At 41.6% G+C, this 22,013-nt stretch overlaps 1 protein-coding gene and 1 non-coding gene across 2 annotated transcripts in view; both read left to right on the forward strand.

Moving 5' to 3' along the window:
• The first annotated feature begins 1,240 nt into the window (after positions 1–1,240).
• Positions 1,241–1,344, forward strand: LOC112645702 (U6 spliceosomal RNA). Its single transcript, XR_003127203.1, has one exon. It is a non-coding gene; the product is annotated as a U6 spliceosomal RNA (small nuclear RNA).
• A 4,950-nt stretch (positions 1,345–6,294) lies between these two features.
• The window catches only part of ALPK2 (alpha kinase 2), a 145,099-nt gene continuing 129,380 nt past the window's right edge, over positions 6,295–22,013 (forward strand). Inside the window, 1 exon segment of the mRNA XM_035712423.2 lies at positions 6,295–6,438. The gene's annotated coding sequence lies outside the window, so the exon portion shown is untranslated.

The following is a 22,013-nucleotide window of genomic DNA, read 5'->3' on the forward strand; positions in this document are numbered from 1 at the left end:
ATTTCCCATATACCCTCTGCTTCTACACATGCACAACCTCTCCCATTATCAATATCCTGCAGCAGAGTGGTACACGTGTTATAACTGATGAACGTCCACTGACACATAACCACCCTAAGTCCATAGTTTACATTAGGGTTCACTCTTGGTGTTGTGCATTCTGTGGATTCAGACAAATGTATAATAACATGTATCCACCATTATGGTAGTATACCAGTGGTATTTTCACTGCCCTAAAGATCTGTGCCCCACCTATTCATCCCTTTACCCTTGAACTCTCATGAGACTATCAATGGATAGTTTAGCAGTGCTTTATGACATGGAAGACCTTCATGTGCAATACAATCACGTCGTTATCTCCATTTTTCCTTCAGAGTCAAGAAAACACATCTGAGTGCTAGTATGATGATAGAAATAATTTTAGGTATCATGATAAATACGGCACTCTGATAGGAAAAGCCTTGAAGTCTTATTTATTATCTACAAAGCAAATCATTCAGAAACTCTGATACTTAAATGATCATTACTAACAAATCACTGGGGACCCTTTTCAGCTCAAGGTAGGAATTGCAATTGAGGTGCTATTTCTCATGGCCATGAGATGCTTTGTTGGGGTATTCAAGAGTACTATTAACCTACCCAGTAGTCTTTTGACTTTGTGACAAAAACAATTTCATTGGGCTACAATGTAATTAATGAAGGAAGTCAAGCAGTAATACTCACCAACTACTAATCAGTATTCTCTTAGGATGTAGGAGGAACACCTGTGTTCTTCATCTTTGGCTATCCTTAAGAATCATGGGGCACCTGGGTGGCTCAGTCGGTTGGGCACCTGACTCTTGATTTCAGCTCAGGTCATGATCTCAGGGTCCTGGGATTGAGCCCCACATCAGATTCCAAGCTCAGGTTGGGAGTGTGCTGGAGATTCTCTCCCTCTCTCTCTGCCCCTTCTCTGCTCTCATGCTCTCTCTCTCTGAAATAAATAAATCTTTTAAAAAAATATTTTATTTATTTATTCCTCAGAGACACAGAGAGAGAGGCAGAGACACAGGCAGAGGGAGAAGCAAGCTCCATGCAGGGAGCCGGACATGGGACTCGATCCCAGGACCCCAGGATCACACCCTGAGCCAAAGGCAGATGCTCAACCACTGAGCCACCCAGGTTCCCTCAAATAACTAAATCTTAAAAAAAAAAAAAAAAAGAATCACATAAGTGCAAGGCAATTCATCAAAGAGCTAAAGTGCACTTTGGCAGCACATATACTAAAATAGCAATGATACAGAGATAATTAATATAGCCCCTGAGCAAGGATGATAGCAAATTTGTGGAGCATCCCATATATATATTTTTTGTATCTGTATGAGATGATGGATGTTAACTAAACTGTTGTGATAATCATTTCATGATATATGTAAGTCAGATCATTATGCTGCTCATCAATTATATCTCAATGAAACAGGAAAAAAATTAGACATAGAATTACCATATGATCCAGCAGCCTCACTTCTGGGTATATAGCCAAAAGAATCGAAAGCAGGCACTCAAACAGCTCCTTGTATACCAATATTCACAACCTCATTATTCACAGCAGCCAAAAGGTAGACAGCCCAATGTCCATTAACAAATGATAAAAAAATGTGGCATGTCCAAGCGAGGCAGTATTACTCAGCCTTAAAAAGGAAGGAAATGCTGATGCGTGTTTACAACATAGATGAACCTAGAAAGCATTATGCTAAGTGAAATAAACCAGTCACAAAAGGATAAATGCTGCATGATTCCAATTATATGAGGTACCTAAAAAAGACAAATTCATAAAGACAGAAGGTGGAATAGAGGTTACCAGGGCTGGGGTTGGGGGGGGAGAGGAATGGGGAGTTATTGTTGAATGGATACACCTTTTGCTTGGGATAATGAAAAAGCTCTGGAAATGGATAGAGCACAACATTGTGAATGTACTTAATGCCACTAAATGTACAAAAAAAACTAAGCATACAAAATTGTATGCTTAAAAATGGCAAAAATGGTAAATTCTATGTTACAAATAGTTTACCACATATACAAAAAGAATCACCCAAGAAACCTTCAAAACATACTGATACCTGGGCTCTAGTCCTCAGAGATGCTAAATTTAATTGGTCTCAGGTTAGGCAGCAGTAGCTTTTGATGTATCCCTCAGGGTATTCTAACGCAGACAGGAGGAAGACGGGATGCTTAATCTCCAGGGCGGTGAGGCTCAGCCTTGACTACACATTAGAACCATTTGGGGAGTTTTAAAATACAGTGGAGTCTGTGATTACACCCAGGATTCTTATTTAATTGGCTTGGGGTTCCTGCCTGATCACCGAGATTTTTTCTGAATTCCCTATCTGATTCTAGTAGGCAACCTAAGGGGAGAACCTTTGCTCTGGAAACACCCCAGGATCTCTGCCTTTCATTCCACTTTGGGAGAACAAGTATTTCTCTATGCTAATGATGAAATCAGGGGCAGAGTCCAAAGGCCACTTGATTCCTTCTTTTTCCCTCCACAGAGTCAGAATGCTAAAAATGGGAGAAGCAAAGACCAGTGGAGGGCCCAGGAGAAAAGGGTGAAGATCCATCTATTAGGCTCACTCTTAAGAGAAAGGCTCTTTCTTGTAGGCACCTAGCTCTTAACAGCTTCTAACATGGGCAGTGCTCCCCACTTCCTGCCTTTGAATTCCTCTCCGTCCCCAGGAGGGGCTCAGAGCTGACCTGCTCAGCCAAGGCCCCAAAAAGCCAGGGCTGCTAAGAGTATCTCAATCAAGGGGCTATATTGCTGGTGCATGAAAAACTGGCCAGCTTATCTTAAAAGAATATCGAGATGGTAGACATACACCATCCTCTGTGTGATCCTGACTTACCTTCAGCCAGTCTTTTGTCACTTATGTCTTCCGTGGCATTTGTTTTTTCTGTTCTTCTATATAAATAATGGTTCATTTTACTTATTAGGTCCCATGATATCCTGCTATCTTGTTTAGGAATGCCTTAGTCCACCCCTACTTCCTTGGAACCAAGGCCAACTAGGCCAGGGGTGGAGCAGGGATTTAGTCATGCAGCTCAAAGGCAATGTGGGATTGCCAAAGGCAAGGTGGCCCCTAAAGATAAGAAGTATGGAGAGGGCAGAGGAGGCCAGTTCTGCTCTATGCCTTGAGGTAAAGTAGTGGTTCCCCATTAGTCTGTGTCATTTCATCAAGGTAAAATCCCACCATAAGGGTTTTGGCTGGTCACTTGCCCAGTGGTGGTAAGTGCCTTTAATGTCTCCTATAGACATTCCCCTCTTCCATATATATGGCCCTTGGGAACCAACCCAACACTGGAAAGGGGTCTTGGGGTGCCAGATCCTGGCAATCTCTGCAGACACAGTGAACAAGGGACAAAAAATATAAAGCAGAACCCATGTTTTCCAGGAACCTATGATCTTGTTAAGGAGATAAGTTATATAAACATGAAAAAATGGCAAAGGAAGGTGTTGAACTTGAGGATTTCCACATTTTTAGTGCATTGTAGCTCATTAGTTTTCCAGAGACTTATCAAAGGCCTAGCAATGGTCCAGGAGCAAAGAGAAATAAACTTCTGGAATTAGGAATGGTGGGCCCAGAGAGTTAAAGGAATCTGAGCGATGAAGGCATGATTATTTCCTGGATGATAATGGTATCATTTATATATATATTTTAAATGTGACAACTGTGACTATTCCCAGTTAATGAAATTAACCTTTGCATGTGAACACACCCAGGTAGAAAGGTGGTTAAATACATTTGTGCTGGCTCTACTCCGTGCCTCCAAAGGTGACCTGTCCTGTTTTCTGGGGTGACTGATGGAAGACCTTCGCAGACTGTCACAAGATGTTAGTGATCCATTCAAAGCTCCTGATTGCTCGGACTGTCCCTTCTGGATCTGGGAATCCCTTGGCGTGCTACCTTGAAGACGCATTTGGTGGCTCAGATTAGGGGAGGGGACTAGACATGAAGTCCCCTTTAATCCTAAGCTTCTGCATAGAAAGGCATAAGGTCCCAGAGGGAGGAGACCATGTGATCAAAGACCAGCCAAGGTCTTATCAGGGTAACTGCAGCTGCTCCAGGATTGAGTTAAGCAAATTAACATGTAAATACAATTTATTTGTGTGGGGCAGAGGGGCAATATTTAAATGACTGACAGGTCAAGTGGTACCATATTAGTTATTTGCTAAAGTTAGATGTTGTGAACAGCACGGCTATTTCAGGAGGGTAGGCAGACAGAGCATTACATTAAAATGCAAGTAATATTTATTTGTTACAAGAAAGGGGAGGAGAAGTACATATTTAGTTGACCAATAGCTTAAATTATATTTAAGGTCTTTAAATATTAGTCCCATGCTAAGCCTTATATGCTAATTATTAACTTGTTCCGTAAAGCCACGTCAGTGAAGACTTTTTTTTGAACCCCCCCCCCTTTTTTTGTGGGAGGCTAGCTGACATTGTGAGTAAAAGGGCATTTAGTTAAATATTCAGTAATATAAATTTTTCAAAAGTGACCGGAATGAATTTTATTTAATGGGGTTTTGCCGTGTATAGATCAGAGCTCTTAAGCTTCTGGGAATTTTTATGGCATCTTAATATAGGTAAGCAATAATTATTTCATGGTAATGAGAATAACTTGAATAAGAACACATGTAGTCAGAATTCAACACATGTGGAACCCTGTAAGCTCAGAATGTCAGTCCTAAAGAGCACTCTGGCCGACTTAGCCAACACCTTTAATTTCAGATGAGAGCCCTGTGGCCTAGAGAGGTTTGCTGCCCCCTTCTTGAACCCCTACATAGTAGTTCTCAAAGTGTGGCCCTTGGACCAACAGCAGCAGCTTTTTAGAGATGCAAATTCTCAGGCCCCACCCCAAACCTACTTCATAAAAACTCTGGGATGGGACCCACAGTATATAGTTTACCAGCCTTCCAGCTGATTCTGATCCACCTGAATGTTTAAGAACTACTCCCCCACATCTTGGCTTTAAAATATCTTGAGGCAGTCAGTTCCCTTAGATCTCTCTCAGCCACATAGAGAATTACTTCCTGTTTTATGTCTAAATTTATCTCCCTGAAGTTTTGAAGGGCGTGTCACACAGTCTTCACAAGTGTAGAGATACTTCTCTTAAGTTCTTTTATGGGCAACAGTGCAGGATGGGTCTCAGCAGAAGGGGAACCAAGCTGAGAGGGGAGATGAAGATAGCTGGCAGTGGGCAGAGAGTAGGGAAACAAGACCTGACCTTCCATCCCTTCCCCATTACCATTATTTGATAATTTGGTAATCCAAGATCAACTCCGAAGAGGAGCATGGTACAGTTTAGTTGGGGGTCTGAGTTCTTTCTTTCTTTCTTTCTTTCTTTCTTTCTTTCTTTCTTTCTTTCTTTCTTTCTTTCTTTCTTTTCTTTTCTTTCTTTTCTTTCCATTAATCTATCTGAGAAAGAAAGAGTGCATGAACAGAGGGGAAGGAAGAGGGAAAGGGAGAAGTGGGGTCCTCGCTGACCAGGGAGCCCCATGTGGGGCTTGATCCCAAGACTTTGAGATCATGACCCAAGCTGAAGGCAGACGACCAACTTACGGAGCCACCCACCCAGGTGCTCCGAGGGTCTGAGGTTCCTAAGACAACATGGAATCAAGGGAATACAGAGTGGGGGGAAAACTTGGGAGCTACACAGTAGAAAAGATGAGAATCTAGAATATTAGCCAATATTGTTCCAGAAACTCTGATTAAAAGCAAAATAGAATCAAGAAGGATCCAGCCCTCTGGGACTTGAGCATTGTTGACAAGCTAAAAAAAAAAAAAAAAAAAAAGGCTCCAGATGGACTGGCTGTGATTCATGGAAGGATTCTACTGTTCCCCACTCACTCCTGCCAACTGAGTTAGCAGAGAAATCCAGGGATTCAGGATGCCCAAGAAATTGAATGGGATTCAGAATGCCAAGGGAGCCACGTGAAGCCACTGTTTCTGAGGTATTCACAATGCTGTTTGGAAGGATGGCACAGTGGGTGGTTACTGTTTTGTCTGCCTAGAATAGCACTCCTGTCTCAGAAATACTGCTTCTCAGTGTGGGGTTCAGTAGGAGCCTCCAGTCTCTTACCAATATGTTTCTTTAACTCAGTGATTCGCTGGAGGTAGGCATGTTGTTCCCCAAACTTGGCCTGTGCTGGGAATTTCTGACCTTCAACCAAATGGAGAGGGTCTCAGACTGTGTCAGGTGGCAAAACTGGGAGGTACAAATCAAGCTGTTTGGTGGTCATGTCCCCACCATCTGTGTGGAGGAAGCCAGAAGGCGGTGGGGAAAAGTGACTGGTACACTGAGAAAGAGAAACGAGAGGTGGAGAAAAGACTGGTGCTGATCCAGTGCCTGGTTGTAATCCTCCCTGAGCCTGGCTCACATCTACCTTTTCTGCAGTTCAGTTGGGTAAGCCAACAAATTCCCTTTTTTGTTACTAGGAGGGGAGGGGGGGAAAGTTTCTTCTACCCTCCTCCATTCAGTACCTGGGGCCTGCAAATTATACCAATAAAAGACAGATGAACAGGAGAAAAGGTTTATTTTGTACGCACAAGAGAACCATCAAAGGAAGCAACTGGCTTCTTAAATTATTAGAGTTAAGGGATTAAATACTGGGACCCTGGGTCACTCAGCAATTGAGCGTCTGCCTTCCACTCAGTATGTGATCCCAGGATCTGAGGATCCTAGTCCCTCATCAGGCTCCCTGGGAGCCTGCTTCTCCCTCTGCCTATGTCTCTGCCTCTCTTTCTCTCTGTGTCTCTCATGAATAAATAAATAAATCTTTAAAAAAAGCAACAACAACCCTAATCTAGTAGAAAAAAGGAAGGGGGGAAGAAAAGGCTTCTTAGGTGAAGAACAAATAGGTTTCTTATTTTTTCAACCTTTTTAAAATTTACAGTAGCAACAATATGAAAATGGGAGAAAATGTTAGCATCAAAAATGTTAAAGGAAGTCACTTTTAGAAAAGATCTGTAACTTTGCAAATAGGTTTCTTTAGTAAAGGCAGATGGGGGGACACCTGAGGGGCTCAGCGGTTGAGTGTCTGCCTTTTGCTTGGGGTGTGATCCAGGATCCGGGATCGAGTCCGGATCAGGGAGCCTGCTTCTCCCTCTGCTTGTGTCTCTGCCTCTCTCTGTCTGTGTCTCTCATTAATAAATAAATAAATAAATAATATATAAAAAAAATATATATATATATATATTTGTTTTTTTTAAAAGGAAAGGCAGATGGGTTTTAGGAAAAAAGTAGAGAATAAGAAGATTTATGATAATGTCTAGATAGGTGTGAGTGGTCTTTCCATCTTCAGGGTAATAAGACTGCCCTGGAGAAGGGATTTGGGGGAGGTTTTATTCATGTTTTTCCTTCCACTGTAGATTAGCCCCGAAGAAGAATTTGTGGCAGTCTTATTTCCCAGAAGTTGCTCCTTTTAATCACATAAGGGAAACTCCCAGAGCTGACCCCACTGTCATCTGCTGAGTCTCAAAAGTGTCTTCAGCTTAAAAATAACCTTTACACCAAAGTGGCATATGTTGGTGTGGAATATTCTCAACCCCTTCACTGTCGAAGCCTACTTGTCTCTAGGTACTATGTCTCACTTTGCATCGTCTTCTGCCCATGCTTTAACAAAACACCTTGTAAAGTTTTAAATTGTTTTACTTTTTCTTTTTTAAAAACAGATTTTTAATTAATTATTAATTAATCTGAGAAAGAGAGCATGTGTGTAGAGGGATGGGCAGAGGGAGAGGGAGAGAGAATCCTAAGCAGATGCCCCCGCCATGACCCTAGATCATGACCTCTTAACTGACTGAGCCATGTAGGTGGCCCCCCTTTTTTTAAGATTTGTTTAAGAGCAAGAGAGAGAACATGAGAGAGTGGGAGAGGGGAAGAGAGAGAGGGAGAGAAATCTCCAAGTGGACTCCCCTCTGAACATGGAGCTAGATGTGGGGCTTGATGTCATGACCCCTCCTGAAACCAAGAGTTGGGTACTAAACCATTTAAGCCAGGCAGGCACCCCTATTTTACTGTATCCGCTAAGTGGATACATGATCAATTCATACTATTTTTAAACTTCATATTTTAGGAAGTTTTAGGTTTACAACAAAATTGAGAGGAAGATATCACAGATTTCCTGTATACCCCATGCCCTCACACATGCATGGCTTCTCCCATTATCAGCATCACTGACCAGAATGATGCATTTGTTAGAATTGATGAATCTACTTTGTCATATCATAAGTACCAAAAGTCCATAGTTTACCTTAAAATTCACTCTTGGGGGTGAACATTCTATGGGACTAGACAAATGCATCATGACATATATCCATATTATAATACAGAGTATTTTCACTGCCCTTAAAAATCCTCTGTTCCATCTATTCATCAATCAGCAACTGCTGATTTTTTTTGTGTGTGTGTCTCCATGGTTTAGCCTTTTCTAGAATGTCATATCATTGGAATCATACAGTATGTGGTGTTTTCATATTGGCTTCTTTCACTTAGTAACATGCATTTAAGGTCCTTCCATGTCTTTTCATGGCTTGATAGCTCATTTCTTTTTAGTGCTGAATAATAATTTACTGTCTGGATGGGCCACAGTTTATTCATCCACTCACCTGTGGAAGACATCTTGCTTGTTTTCAAGTTTTGACAATGATGTTTAAGCTGCTGTAAACATCGATGTGCAGGTTTTCAGCTCCTCTGGGTAAACACCAAAGAGGGTGATTATGGGATTGTATGGTAGGAGTATGTTTAGTTTTGTAAGAAACCACCAAACTCTCCCCGTGGCTATACAATTTGATTGCTACCAGCAATGAGTGAGGATTCATTTACTATCACTGAGCCCACATGGAACCTTTGCACATTTTTTCATCTTGTGAGAACTGTGTGTTTAGAAAAATTTGCTTCTAGAAAATTTCTGCCAAAGAATTTTATCGCTGTGATTCACATCCACTTATTTGTACAATATTAACCAATTATGCTTTTCTTTTTCTGGATAGCATGTTACTATTCACTCTACGGATTGCTTATTATTCCATTTAGATGTTCGTACATTTTATGAAAGATTCCACTAAGGGTATCTCTGGAAGAAATTTGTGTGTGTGTATGTGTGTGTGTGTAAGTAGTATTGGCAGCTCAACAGCCTCTAGCCTGAGGTCCTTTGTAACATCAGTTTGAGCAACAGTAACTCAGCTTCATTCCCAGCTGTCTTCAGAGCTCTTCAGTAGACACTGCCTGATTCTGGTGACTTAATTAATCAGGTGATTTGTCAAGTGAGTTTTAAGTATCTTCTGTTTAATCCAATGCTTTAGACCTATTTGCTTCGAAAGATATTTGAGGACAAGAGTATCCCTAAAACGTGGAGTAAAGAAAGACTAGGGCAGAGAAAGCTTCAAGGCTCCAATCGTATTGTTCCTGAGTGCGTACTTGCATTGCGTTTACCTGGTACAGAACGAAAGACCATGGACTCTTGAGATTTGGCTGCAAACTTTTGGTTTCACCCTGTTATGTTTCCTCCCTTTGTGGTTAACTACTTGGGAGGGGATTTCCGGAGATGTGGGCTATATAGTTTGTTTCCCAAAATATTTTGCATTGTTTTGGGTGATACAATGTACTGCCTACTGGGTAATACCTAGATCTCAGAGAGCTGATACAACTTATAGCCATAACCACCTGAGGGTAATGTGTCTCAGTGGGGACACATTCTCTCATTAGGAAAGAGAACTTTAAGAAAGCGTATTCTTTTTTAATTTGGTAAAATATACATAAGCATTTACCATTCTAACCATTTTTAAGTGTCCCATTGAGTGCCATCAAGTTCTTGGTGTTGTGCAACCCTAGCTACTATCTATCCTTTCCCAGAACTTTTTCATCATCCCAAACAGAAACTCTCTATCTCTTACTCAGTAACTCCCCATTTCTCCCTTTCCTCCTGGTCCTAGGCAACCTCTAATTGACTTCCTGTTTCTATGAATTTGCCTATTCTAGGTGTTATATGATAAAGGTGGAATCATATAATATTTGTCCTTTTATTTTTGGCTTACGTCACTTAGCATAACAAATACTTTCTAGGCTCATCGATGCTGTAGCATGTTTCAGAATGTTATTCTTTTTGAAAACTGAATAATATTGCATTGCATATATAGACCACATTTTATTAATGCATCTGATGGTGGGCAGTTTCTACTTTTCGGATATTGTGAACAGTACTGCTTTGCTTTGAAAGGTATTTAGGGACAAGTGTATCCCTATAGACTACAGAAGGACTAAGGTAAAGAAAGCTTAAATGTGCCAATCGTATTGTATAAGGAGCTCATGGAGTCCCCACTTCCAATTCTTTGGGTATGTACCTAGGAGTAATTATGTTTAACTTTTTGAAGAACTGAAGAAAGGAAAACTTATGAACTATCATACTTTTTCTTCACTAACCACAAGTTGGATCTTCAGGCCCCAGATGTGATGTTACAGAATGTCTCAGATTACACTCTTGCCACTTTTTAAAAAAGATTTTATTTATTTATTCATGAGAGACACAGAGAGAGGCAGAGACACAGGCAGAGGGAGAAACAGGCTCCATGCAGGGAGCCCGATGTGGGACTCGATCCCTGAATTTGGATCGTGCCCTGAGCCAAAGGCAGATGCTCAACTGCTGAGCCACCCAGGGGTCCCCTGGCCTGGCATCTTTGGATTGATCCGGATTAGGGCCTCTACAGAACTGGATTAAATCCCAGGGTTGCTCTAGGCAAGACTAGAAAACCACCTCCATCTTCCAGAACTGCCAAATCACATTCATCACCAAGTTCTGCCACTTTTTATTCCTCCAGGGCACTTGATCCTCTTTCCTTTCTATGTTTGCTGCCACCACCTTGAAGTCCAAGTTACCCTTAACCTCTCTTGTGAACTCCTAAAATAGCATCTCTTGCTGGTCTTCTCCCTGCATGCTTCTTTACACTTTAGCCAGAATGATCGTTCTGAAGTTCCGGTCTGATCATGTCACCAATAGGGTTTGGGCGGAGGGGACCAAATAGGATGATTATAAAGTTCATGTGGAGAGGTAAATAGGTAGCAACCAGGAAGTTTTTGAAAAACAAGAGTAATGAGAAGAGACCAGCTGTTTCAAATGTCAAAATAGATTTAAGAAGCTATAAGTACTAAAATGGTTTTGATTTTTTGTTGTTGTTGCTGTTGTTTTTGAGAGAGCGAGAGAGAGAGAGAGAGAGACAGAGAGAGAGAGAACAGGCATGCATGCATGAGTGAGTGGTAGGGAGAGGGCCAGAGAGAATCTTAAGCAGGCACCATGCTCAGTTCATAGACTGACTAGAGGCTTGATCCCACAACCCTGAGATCATGACCCAAGCTGAAATCAAGAGTCAGACATTCAGCAAAGCCACTCAAGCGCCCTAAGTACTAAAACAGTTTTACACCACACATGGGTAGGCAGATCAATGGAACAGAATACAGTGCTGTTAAAGAACTTAAATTATAATGAACATGGTATTTTGAATCAGTGGGAAAAATTTGATTTTGACTAGTTTGGTATTGAGACAAATGGGAAAAGAATTGTTTCCTTAAACATCACACTAAAGCAAATTCCAACTGTATCAAAATTTTAGATAATATTCTTAAAAATGAAACCATAAAGATACAAGCAGAGAATTCAGGAGACTGTCTTTATATTCAGAGTACGAAGGGCTTTTAAACATAAAAAATCTCAGAAGACTTGAAAGAAAAGATTGGTATATTTGTGTACATACAAAAGAAGATTTTGTTCATGGAGAAACAGCATGTATAGCACCAAAAGGCAAGTGACAAACTGGTAACTGTATTAAAGACAAGGGGTATTATTCTTAACATATGAAATACTCTTGCAAGATAATTTTAAAAGATTACTTATCAACCTAAAGATGGGCAAAGAAAATGAATAGGCTGTTCACAGACAAAAATGATCCAAATGGCTTTTGAATATATGAAAAGATACTTTACCTCTTTTTAAATAACAGAAATGCAATTAAATAATAGAACAATGCTAATTCCACTACTAAATTGGCAAATAAAAATTCTGATACTAGATTGTGCTTCAAATCTGGTACCTCATATCTCATATTGCTGGGAAGAATGTAAATTTGTATAACCCTTTGAAGGACAATTTAACCATGCACTTACTGTTTGATCTAGCAATTCCATCTCTAGAAATGTATCTGAAAAAGATGAGACTCATATACAAGGATGCCATGAGAACATTCCAGAACAAGCTATTCAGTCTGGCAGGAGAGAGTACACGAAAGACTTTCAGGGAGGAGTCATCACTGGAAGAGTAAATCATCTGACACTTTCTTAGCTAAGATAAATTCTCCACTCGGCCAATGTCTGATGTGGTATGTGTACATATGTATGGATGGTTGAAAAGATCTAACTGCAACAAAAACTATTGCTTGCTGAGTTCTAAAGCTGGAGAGAGATATCAAAGTTTCTTCTGGGACCAACATTAATTTTTACATGAATTCCCCTCCAAAAATTACCTGTATTTCCCTCCCAATGAGTAACTTGCTCATAATCCACACTTCTATTTTCTGATGAAGCACATGTCAGACCTGCTCCTGAGACCAGCTCCATAATTTGCAGGGCCCACTGTAAAATGGAAGTGCAGTGCCCCTTGTTCAGGAGCAATTAAGAATTCTATGGTGGCAATAGCAGAATGTTGAACCAAACATGTGGCCCTTGTGACCAAGAGGTCCTATGTGACCCCACAGGTCACAGGCCCATGAGGCCATCCCTGCTAATTGTAGTACAGCTCTACCAAACTACTTTTGTAGTTCCTTTGAATAAGCCAAGCTTTTCCACACATCACTCTGCACAAGCTGTTGCTTCTTTTTTTATTTTTATTTTTTTTAAATTTTATTATTTACTCATGAGAAACACAGAGAGGAGAGAGAGAGAGAGAGAGAGAGAGAGAGGCAGAGACACAAGCAGAGGGAGAAGCAGGCTCCATGCCGGGAGCCCGATGTGGGACTCCATCCCGGGTCTCCAGGATCAGGCCCTGGGCTGAAGGCGGCGCTACACCACCGAGCCGGGGATCCTTGGGTGGCTCAGCGGTTTGGCGCCTGCCTTTGGCCCAGGGTGTGATCCTGGAGACCCAGGATCGAGTTCCACATCAGGCTCCTGGCATGGAGCCTGCTTCTCCCTCTGCCTGTGTCTCTGCCTCTCTCTCTCTCTGTGTCTGTCATAAATAAATAAATAAAATCTTAAAAAAAATAAAACAATAAAAGCTTTATAAAAAAATAAATAAATAAACCACTGAGCCACCCGGGCTGCCCTGTTGCTGCTGCTTCTTCTTCTTCTTCTTCTTTTTTAAAGTTTTATTTATTTATTTATGAGAGACACACAGAGAGAGGCAGAGACACAGGCAGAGGGAGAAGCAGGCTCCCTGCAGGGAGTCTGATGTGGGACTCCATCCTGGATCCTGGGATCAGGCCCTGAGCCGAAGGCAGACACTCAACCACTGAGCCACCCAGGCATCCCACAAGCTGTTACTTCTATCAGAATGTTCTTCTGCAGACCCCTTTTCATTCTCCTCAAAGCGCCTAGTCATCTTTCAAAACCTCCCTGAGATGTTACTGCCCTGAAGCATCCTTCGCCCCATTCCCCCTCTCTTCCTTCAGAGTCGGCCCTGTATACTTTATTGGCTCCCTCTGCACACCTGTCCGAGGTTCTGTCTCCTGCTTGTCTGTGTGCCCAGCACCCCCTCCCCTTACACAATGTCAATCACTAACAGTTATCGGGCACTTACCATATAGCAAGTATTGTGTTAGGAACATTCCGTAAGTAACTCACCCCCACATCAACCTAAGGAAGAAGCTGCAATTATTCTCATTTACCAAAGGAGTTTCAGGGAGATAAAAATGTGTCCAAGCCACACATCTAGGGGTACATATACTAATGAAAGTGGGTTGAGTTTAATATCTTTGTGCATAATTAATTCTTACCAGTAGCCTAAGCCATATGAAGCCCACACTTGAAATACCTTTGTACAAACAAATTTACGGAGAGACTGTCTAACCAGGTCACTAAAGGTCTCCCTTAAAAAATGCAGGAGTATTTTGAATATTCAAGAGGGTGTCCTCTTACCGCCCTTTCCCCACATAATGCTAATTTTCATCAATGATGGTGAGGCCTCTGAGTGGACCCTTTGAGTTTCCTGTCATTTATGTAAACATTTGCCTTCTTTAGGCATTCTCTTTAAGATACAAATATTCTCTAGAGTTAAGGCATTAAACTTATTTCCATTAAACTCTGTAATGCGTATGAGTTTATCACAGACTTCTCTACTCCAGCCTTAAGTAGAAGAGAGAAATATGAGGCTAAATTTAATTACATGATGTGGTGAAAGGTGGTTGGTTGCCCATCAGTGTCTTAGCGATTTTTGTCATGTGGTTCACTGGCTACTTGCATGAGGTGTGTGTGTGTGTTGGGGAGGGGGGTGGCGGTTGTTTTTGAAAATGAAGATTTGTGACCTTGAACTCAGATCCACTTAGTCTGAATCTCTGGGAATGGACCCCTAATTCCTGCATTTGAACAAGAGCCCCTGGAGATTCAGATGCACACAGTGACCTTCAAAACGAACAGCTTTAAAGGTCAATATAAACTCCAGATAGAATGACATGAAAATCTCTGGCACTATAGGTTGTGTTTTTATCACTACTTCTATACTGGTCTGAAAATTATGGGCAGGAATCCCCCAACATTGCATGGTAATAGCTGAGGGAATATTGGAGTGGGGGAGAAAATGGAATCAAAAGAAAGTATCTAGGGACTGGTACCTCAAAACACTCAGTCTTTCCTGTCACTGTGCTGGGCCTGCTAAGGCTTCACAGAGTAACTGTAGTTGATTTTACCTGCCTTTCAGGAAGTCAGTCCTTTGGGGGAGCATGAGCAACAACTGCCGTGAGAAGGCTCTGCTATCTAAGACCTGTCCATTCACTTAGTCAAGGACCATGGCTTGAGCCATTGCCAGCTAGGCACTGTGCTAACTACTGGAGCTGTAGGGTGAGCAGGTGTTTCTCATAAAGCTTACAGATTGGGTGGAGGTGAGTTAGCTTCTGAGGAAATTATAGGGTTCATAGTGATAATTGTTTTCAATACTTCAGTGAAGTCAGGGAATACGTTGTTATATCAATGATAAAAATGGAAAGCTATGCTATAGTATTTCAGCTTTCCTGTATGGGGAGGGGATAGTTAAAGTGAGGAAATCCTCAGCGCTGTTAGGGTGTGAGATACTTTGTGTGCAGTGAAAGGGGCTGGCCAAACAGTGGGTAAGGGGGCATCATGGCACAAGTAAGGATATGTCAGCAGCAGAACAAATGGTTTGCTCATCATCAGGAATTAAGTTATTTTAATGGTGCAGTTCTCAGAATGTAGCAGCCTTATTTTCCACTCTCCACCCCTCCCCCGTCTTTGACTGTGTCTGAATCTGTGCTTGTTGGCCTGTGTAATTTGGGTAAAAGAGGAAGTTGGATTAGGTAATCGTGAGGCCCTTGAAGGGGCTTTGTTCTTCCAGAAAAGAGAGTTCCTCTGCTGCCTTTAGCCTGGAAATGGAATGGAGCAGGAAACAGTCTAAAATGTGTCTCAGATCAGTCTAGACAGGTATTATCTACACAAAGCACATCCACAGCAGAGCCGGTTACAGGTGTGGCATCGTGCCCTCCTGGGCAGGAACCACAAAGAAATGGGACGATGGCCTCAGGTCTCCAGGACGCCACGAGTGTGGCTGAGGACACTGCACAGACCACATAGTCGGAGGCAGCAGCAAGATGTAGCTGGCTGAGGCTGTTTTACCCTCCTCCTCTTGGCCAGAGTGGATTTCCAGGGAGGAGGTAGGCACAGTCTTGTGCCATTTTCCTGCCCAGTCTTGAAAAAAATTCCATGAGCCATGAAGGTGAAAGGACCGGTCAGCAAAGGTACAAGAGAGATTACCATGGGGTGTTCAGGGTGTGTGTGTGTGTGTGTGTGTGTGTGTGTGTGTGTGTGTAGGTGGGGGATGAAAAGAAGGGCCTGGCAGGGGCAGAGTGCCTACGGGGAGCAGAGATCAGTGAAGGCATTTTGACCTACCACTCAAGGTATTACTGTCCTGGCAACAGGCGCTCATATAGTCCAGCTTCATGCCAGTATAAAATAAATTCTCTTTGAGAAATCTCTGACGTGCTAGCAACATGAGCCGCTGACAGTCTGTGTCCTTGATTAAGCTCTGATCGTTACCCATCGACTGGGGTGATGGTATGGCTGAAATGGATAAGAAAGCTGAGGAAGCCAGGCAGGATGAATGTTGGAATACAAGGCTTGTACCCTCCCCAAAGAAGAGCAGAGTCATCCAGAAACATGACCCACATTTCCCTCATAATTTATTTTTATTTGTTTTTAAAGATTTTATTTATTTATTCATGAGAGACAGAGAGAGAGAGAGGGAGAGAGAGGCAGAGACACAGGCAGAGGGAGAAGCAGGTTCCATGCAGAAAGCCTGATGTGGGACTCGATCCCAGGACCCCAGGATCATGCCCTGAGCCAAAGGCAGACGCTCAACCGCTGAGCCACCCAGGTGTCCCTTCCCTCAGAATTTACCTCTAGGTCGGTTCTCATCATGGGACAAGAGAGGACTTGGGAATGTCCACTTGAGATATTTAGCTTTATTCCATGAACAATGGGTTATCATTGAAGATTTATCAGCAGGGGAGAAATATGAAAAACAACAGTGTTTCTGGAAGGCTGGTCTGAAGGCTATCCACTGGTAGCCTCAGCTGATGGTGGCTGTGGTGCTGGGAAGTGGTGGCAAACGTGGTAGACCTGGCAAGAGTAGGCTGGTAGGGTACTGCTGTGGTCTCATCATTTATGCGGGTGGGGGTGGGGTTGGACAGAAAAAAATGGACTCAAATTAACCTTCATAAACTAAATGGATATGGAGAAAGGGCCTGTGTAATGCAAATGTTAACTGGTTGTTATGTTACTAGCACGTGCAGCTACCATTTGCAGGTCAGAGATGATGGTTTTTCACCCTGCGGTAAGGTTCTCTTTTTGCCCTTGGGAAGACCAGTGTGGACAACTTATGAGAGAAGTATTTCTCAAATATAAAGACAGGCCATGTTTTCAAGGCTGTAGCCTCAAGCCCTCCGCTGGACTAGCAAAACTGAGCTCAGAACTCAGCCATGCAAATCTTTCACCCACAGAAAGGGATGGAACTGCATGAAGCATGGACAGGACCCTGGAGTTCCAGAAAGGGATAGACTCAATCTGTACATGTTATTGTCATAAAGTGCATACTGTTGATTACAAACCACTGTGAACATATGTATTTTTTAAAATTTTGTTTCAAAGGGATTGCTTTTTTCTCTCATTGTCTTGTCGTGTACAAACTAGTTTTTATAGCTATCAACATTAGGATTAACTCAACCATGCCAGCATCACTGGTATGATGTATATTTAATCAAAGCACACTTTCCCCTACCGTATACTCATAATGACGATTAAAGCCATTATTTTAAATGTTTGTGACTCTTTCCTAAAGCCAAAGTTTCTGTTGAAATATGAATTGACACACCCTAAGTACAAGGTTGTGTACATGGTTGTGTACACATGCTACCTTCCTAGGGATTCAAAAACAGGTTTTTGGTTTTGAATAGCAATTAGTAACATAGTGCTATTTCAGGTAGTAATGATTAAAGTTAATAACATTTTGTACAATTTCCACATAGTCTATTCATTAAGTAATCTTTTTACAGTTTCATCAGGCCTGAACCTGTCCATTCAGAAAGCTTCAAATTATAGAAACAATACTGTTCTATACGAGTGACCGATTATGCTTTCTTTGGCCTACATTCTTTATTCTGCGGTGAAGTTGAGGCTTAGAAGTCAAAACAAAGGAACTAACTTACTATCCACCAGTTTATACAGAACTCACAGTATCTATGACTTTTTTTTTAATCTATGACTTTTTTAAACTAAGATCTGTTAAAAAGAAATCTGTTTGAACAGATGACCGTGTACATACCATGTGGTGAAAATGAATTCATACTTCTTAAACGACAAACTTGTTAAATCCTCTCAGTGTCTATTTATCAGCACAATACACACAGGAGAACTGTTGATGGCATATTGAATAGATTTTAATGAATAAATTGCTCTGGAAACCAAAAAAAGGAAAGGGATAGAAGGCAACAGGGGTAGACGACTTCAGAACGCTGTGATTTGGAGAGAACCTCCTTTGTGACATTTTGACAAAATGGTAAGGAGCTTACATTTTTCCTGCTCATTCATCAATTGGGTAGAATTGACTGGTCCCTTAATTGATCACGCAACTATAAAAGTAGGAATAGGAAACATAATAGTTTGCCAAAACCCCTGCTTTAATGTCACGTGTTTTTTTACTGTGCTTTTAAAATGATTGTTACTGGGCACCTGGGGGCTCAGTGGTTGAGCATCTGCCTTCGGCTCAGGTTGTGATCCTGGGGTCCTGGGATCGAGTCCTACATCAGGTTCCCCACAGGGAAACTGCTTATCCCTCTGCCTGTGTCTCTGCCTCTCTCTCTGTGTCTCTCATGAATAAATAAATAAAATCTTAAAAAAAAAGATTGTTACTAATGCAGAATTTTGGGCATTAAGATATTCAAAGCTACCTCCCTGCAGATAACATGTGGCAATAGAGTACAGGAACTCTTTCTCTTGACCTTTGCAGAGCTCCTTAGAGCACACCATTTTCCCTGCTACCTTTACACTTGTTGGAGAATAGGCTCATATGCTGCCTTGTTGCATAAGAGAGTGGCATAATGACACTGTCAAATGAGCAAGTGTCACACCAGGTGGCTGGTGATAATTCTTGTCTTAGACTTTTGGCTCTCCGGGTATCTGTCATGAGGAATATCATGTTCAGGAGGATTTATTCACTAGGTATCTGTTTCTTGGGCTCATAGCAATTGAGATCCGAAGTAATCATTCAAAGTCACAGGTTAATCCAGTAGGTCCTATGCTTTCTGACATGACTCAAGAATAAAGGTCAAAGGCATCTGAACTGGAAAGGAAGAAGGAAAATTATCTCTGTTTGCATATAATGTGATTTTATATGTAAAAAACCCTAAAGACTCCTCAAACAAACCCAACCCACAGCCGTTAGAATTAATAAACAAATTTGATAAAGTTGCAGGATACAAAAACAACATACAAAGGTCAGTTGAATTTCTATACACTAATAATGAACTATCTAAAAAGTAAATTAAGAAAAAACTCCAGGGGCACCTGGGTGGCTCAGTGGTTGAGCATCTGCCTCTGGCTCGGGTTGTGATTCCAGGGTCCTGGGATGGAGTCCCACATTGGGCTATCTGTTGGGAGCCTGCTTCTCCCTCTGTCTCTGTCTCTGCCTCTCTCTCTGTGTCTCTCATGAATAAATAAATAAAATCTTAAAAAAAAAAGCAGACACAAATAAATGGAAAGACATCTCATGTTCACAGATTAGAAGACTTAATATTGTTAAAATGTCCATACGACCCAAAGCGATCTTCTAGACTCAATGCAATTTTTTAAAATTTTATTTTTAAGTTATCTTTACACTCAATATGGGGCTCGAACTCATGACTCATGACTCAAGTCTCAGACTCTTCTGACTAACCCAGCCAGGTGCCCCTCAATGCAGTCTTTATAAAAATCCCAAGGATGGAGCACCTACGTGGCTTAGTTGGTTAAGCATCTGCCTTGAGCACAGGTCACGATCCCATGGGATTGAGCCCCAGTTGGGTTCCCTGCTCAGTGGAGAGCCTGCCTCTCCCTCTCCCTCTGTGTTTGCTCTCTCTTTCCCTCAAGTAAACAAATAAAATATATTTTTTAAAGATTGTATTTATTTATTCATGAGAGACCCAGAGAGAGAGAGGCAGAGACACAGGCAGAGGGAGAAACAGGCTCCCTGCAGGAAGCTCGATGCAGGACTCGATCCTGGGACCTGGGGATCATGTCCTGAGCCAAAGGCAGACACTCAACGGCTGAGCCACCCAGGCATACCCAAATAAAATCTTAAAAAAACAAAACAAAACAAAACCCAAGGACATTTTAAAATCAGAAACAGAAAAAACAATCAGAAAATTCATATGGAACCACAAAAGACCCTGAATAGCCAAAACAATTTTGAGAAAGAAGAACAAAGCTGGAGGTATCACACAGTTTGATTTCAAGCCATATTACAAAGCTATAGTAATCAAAACAGCATGATACTGGCACAGAAAGACACACAGACCAATGGGACGGAAGAGAGAACCTAGAAAGAAACTCCTGCATGTATGGTCAATTCATCTTTGACCAGGACACTCAGAACACATGATGAGAGGAAGGATGGTGTTGGGAAAACTGGATCTCCACATGCAAAAGAATGAAACTGGACCCATATCTGTCACTATATACAAAAAGTAACTCAAAATGGATTAAAGATTTGAATGTAAGATCTGAAATCATAAAACTCCTAGAAGAAAACATAGAGGAAAAACCTCTTGACGTTGATCTGGGCAGTGCTTTTTTGGATATGACACCAAAAGCAAGCATAGGCAACAAAAGCAAAAATATACTAGTAAGACTATATCAAATTAGAAAAGTCTGTCTAGCCGCGGAAACAATCAACAGAGTGAAAGGGCAACCTACAAAATGGGAGAAAATAATTGCAAACTATATATAAATTATACCTCAATAAAGGTGGGAAAAATTAAAAAATAATAAAGTACAAAAAAAAATTGTTTTAAAAAGATAGGCAAGGGATCCATTAACTATTTCATTCTATTTTTAAAGCAGCTTTAGCAAGTATAATTAACATAAAATTGTTTCATTGTTGGTGTACACTTCAATAATTTTTAGCATATCTAAAGTTGTGTAACCATTACTATGATCCAGTTCTATAGCACTTCCGTCATTCTGAAAAGTTCCCTCATGTCCATTTTTAAAAAAAAAATTTATTTATTTATTTGAGAGAGCGCACAAGAGAACAAGCAAGCATGCGTGCACGAGCAGCAGAGGAGCAGAGGAAGAGGGAGAGGAAGAGAATCCCAGGCAGACTCCCCGCTGAGTGTGGAGCCTGACATTGGGCTGAGATCATGACCTGAGCTGAAACCAAGTTGGATGCTCAGCCGGCTGAGCCATCCCCAGGTATCCCCTCCATGGCTTTTTCAGCTAAACCCCCTCCCACCTCCAGACTTCAAGAACCACTGTTCTTTTTTTGTATCTATAAATTTGTCCCCTTTTTTTGGAGATATCATATAAATGGAATAATTCTTTTTTAAAAAAGATTTTATTTATTTATTTACTTATTTATTTAATGGTAAAAAAAATTTAAATTTAGATTTATAGCCAGCTGGACTCAATTTAGATGATCCCAATTTTGTTGGCAACATCCAAAGCATCATAGTCAGGAGCCAGTTGAACATATCCATCAGGCCTGATCAAGGTGTTGACCTTGGCCACATCAATGTCATAGAGCTTCTTCACAGCCTGTTTGATCTGGTGCTTATTGGCCTTGACATCCACAATGAACACAGTCTGTTGTTGTCTTCTATTTTCTTCATGGCTGACTCGGTAGTCAGGCGGAACTTGATGATGGCATAGTTATCCTTGGGGGTGTTTTTCCTGGGGGTGTTCTTTCGAGGATATTTGGGCTGCCTTCGGAGACGCAGGGTCTTGGGTAGTCGGAATGTAGGTGATGTATGGATCTTCTTTTTTTGTGACTGTGCACGCCTTTCAGCACTGCTTTCTTAGCTTCCAAAGCGTTTGCTTTGGCTTCGGCTTTGGGAGGGGCAGGGGCTTCCTTCTCCACCTTCAGAGCCATCTTCATGACAGGGAAAAATTTTATTTATTTATTCACAAGAGACACACAAAGAGAGAAGCAGAGACACAGGCAGAGGGAGAAGCAGTCTCCATGCAGGCAGCCTGATGTGGGACTCAATCCCGGGACTCCAGGATCACACCCTGAGTTGAAG

This window comes from Canis lupus, chromosome 1 (assembly GCF_003254725.2).
Source record: "Canis lupus dingo isolate Sandy chromosome 1, ASM325472v2, whole genome shotgun sequence".
Classification (NCBI taxonomy): Eukaryota; Metazoa; Chordata; class Mammalia; order Carnivora; family Canidae; genus Canis; species Canis lupus.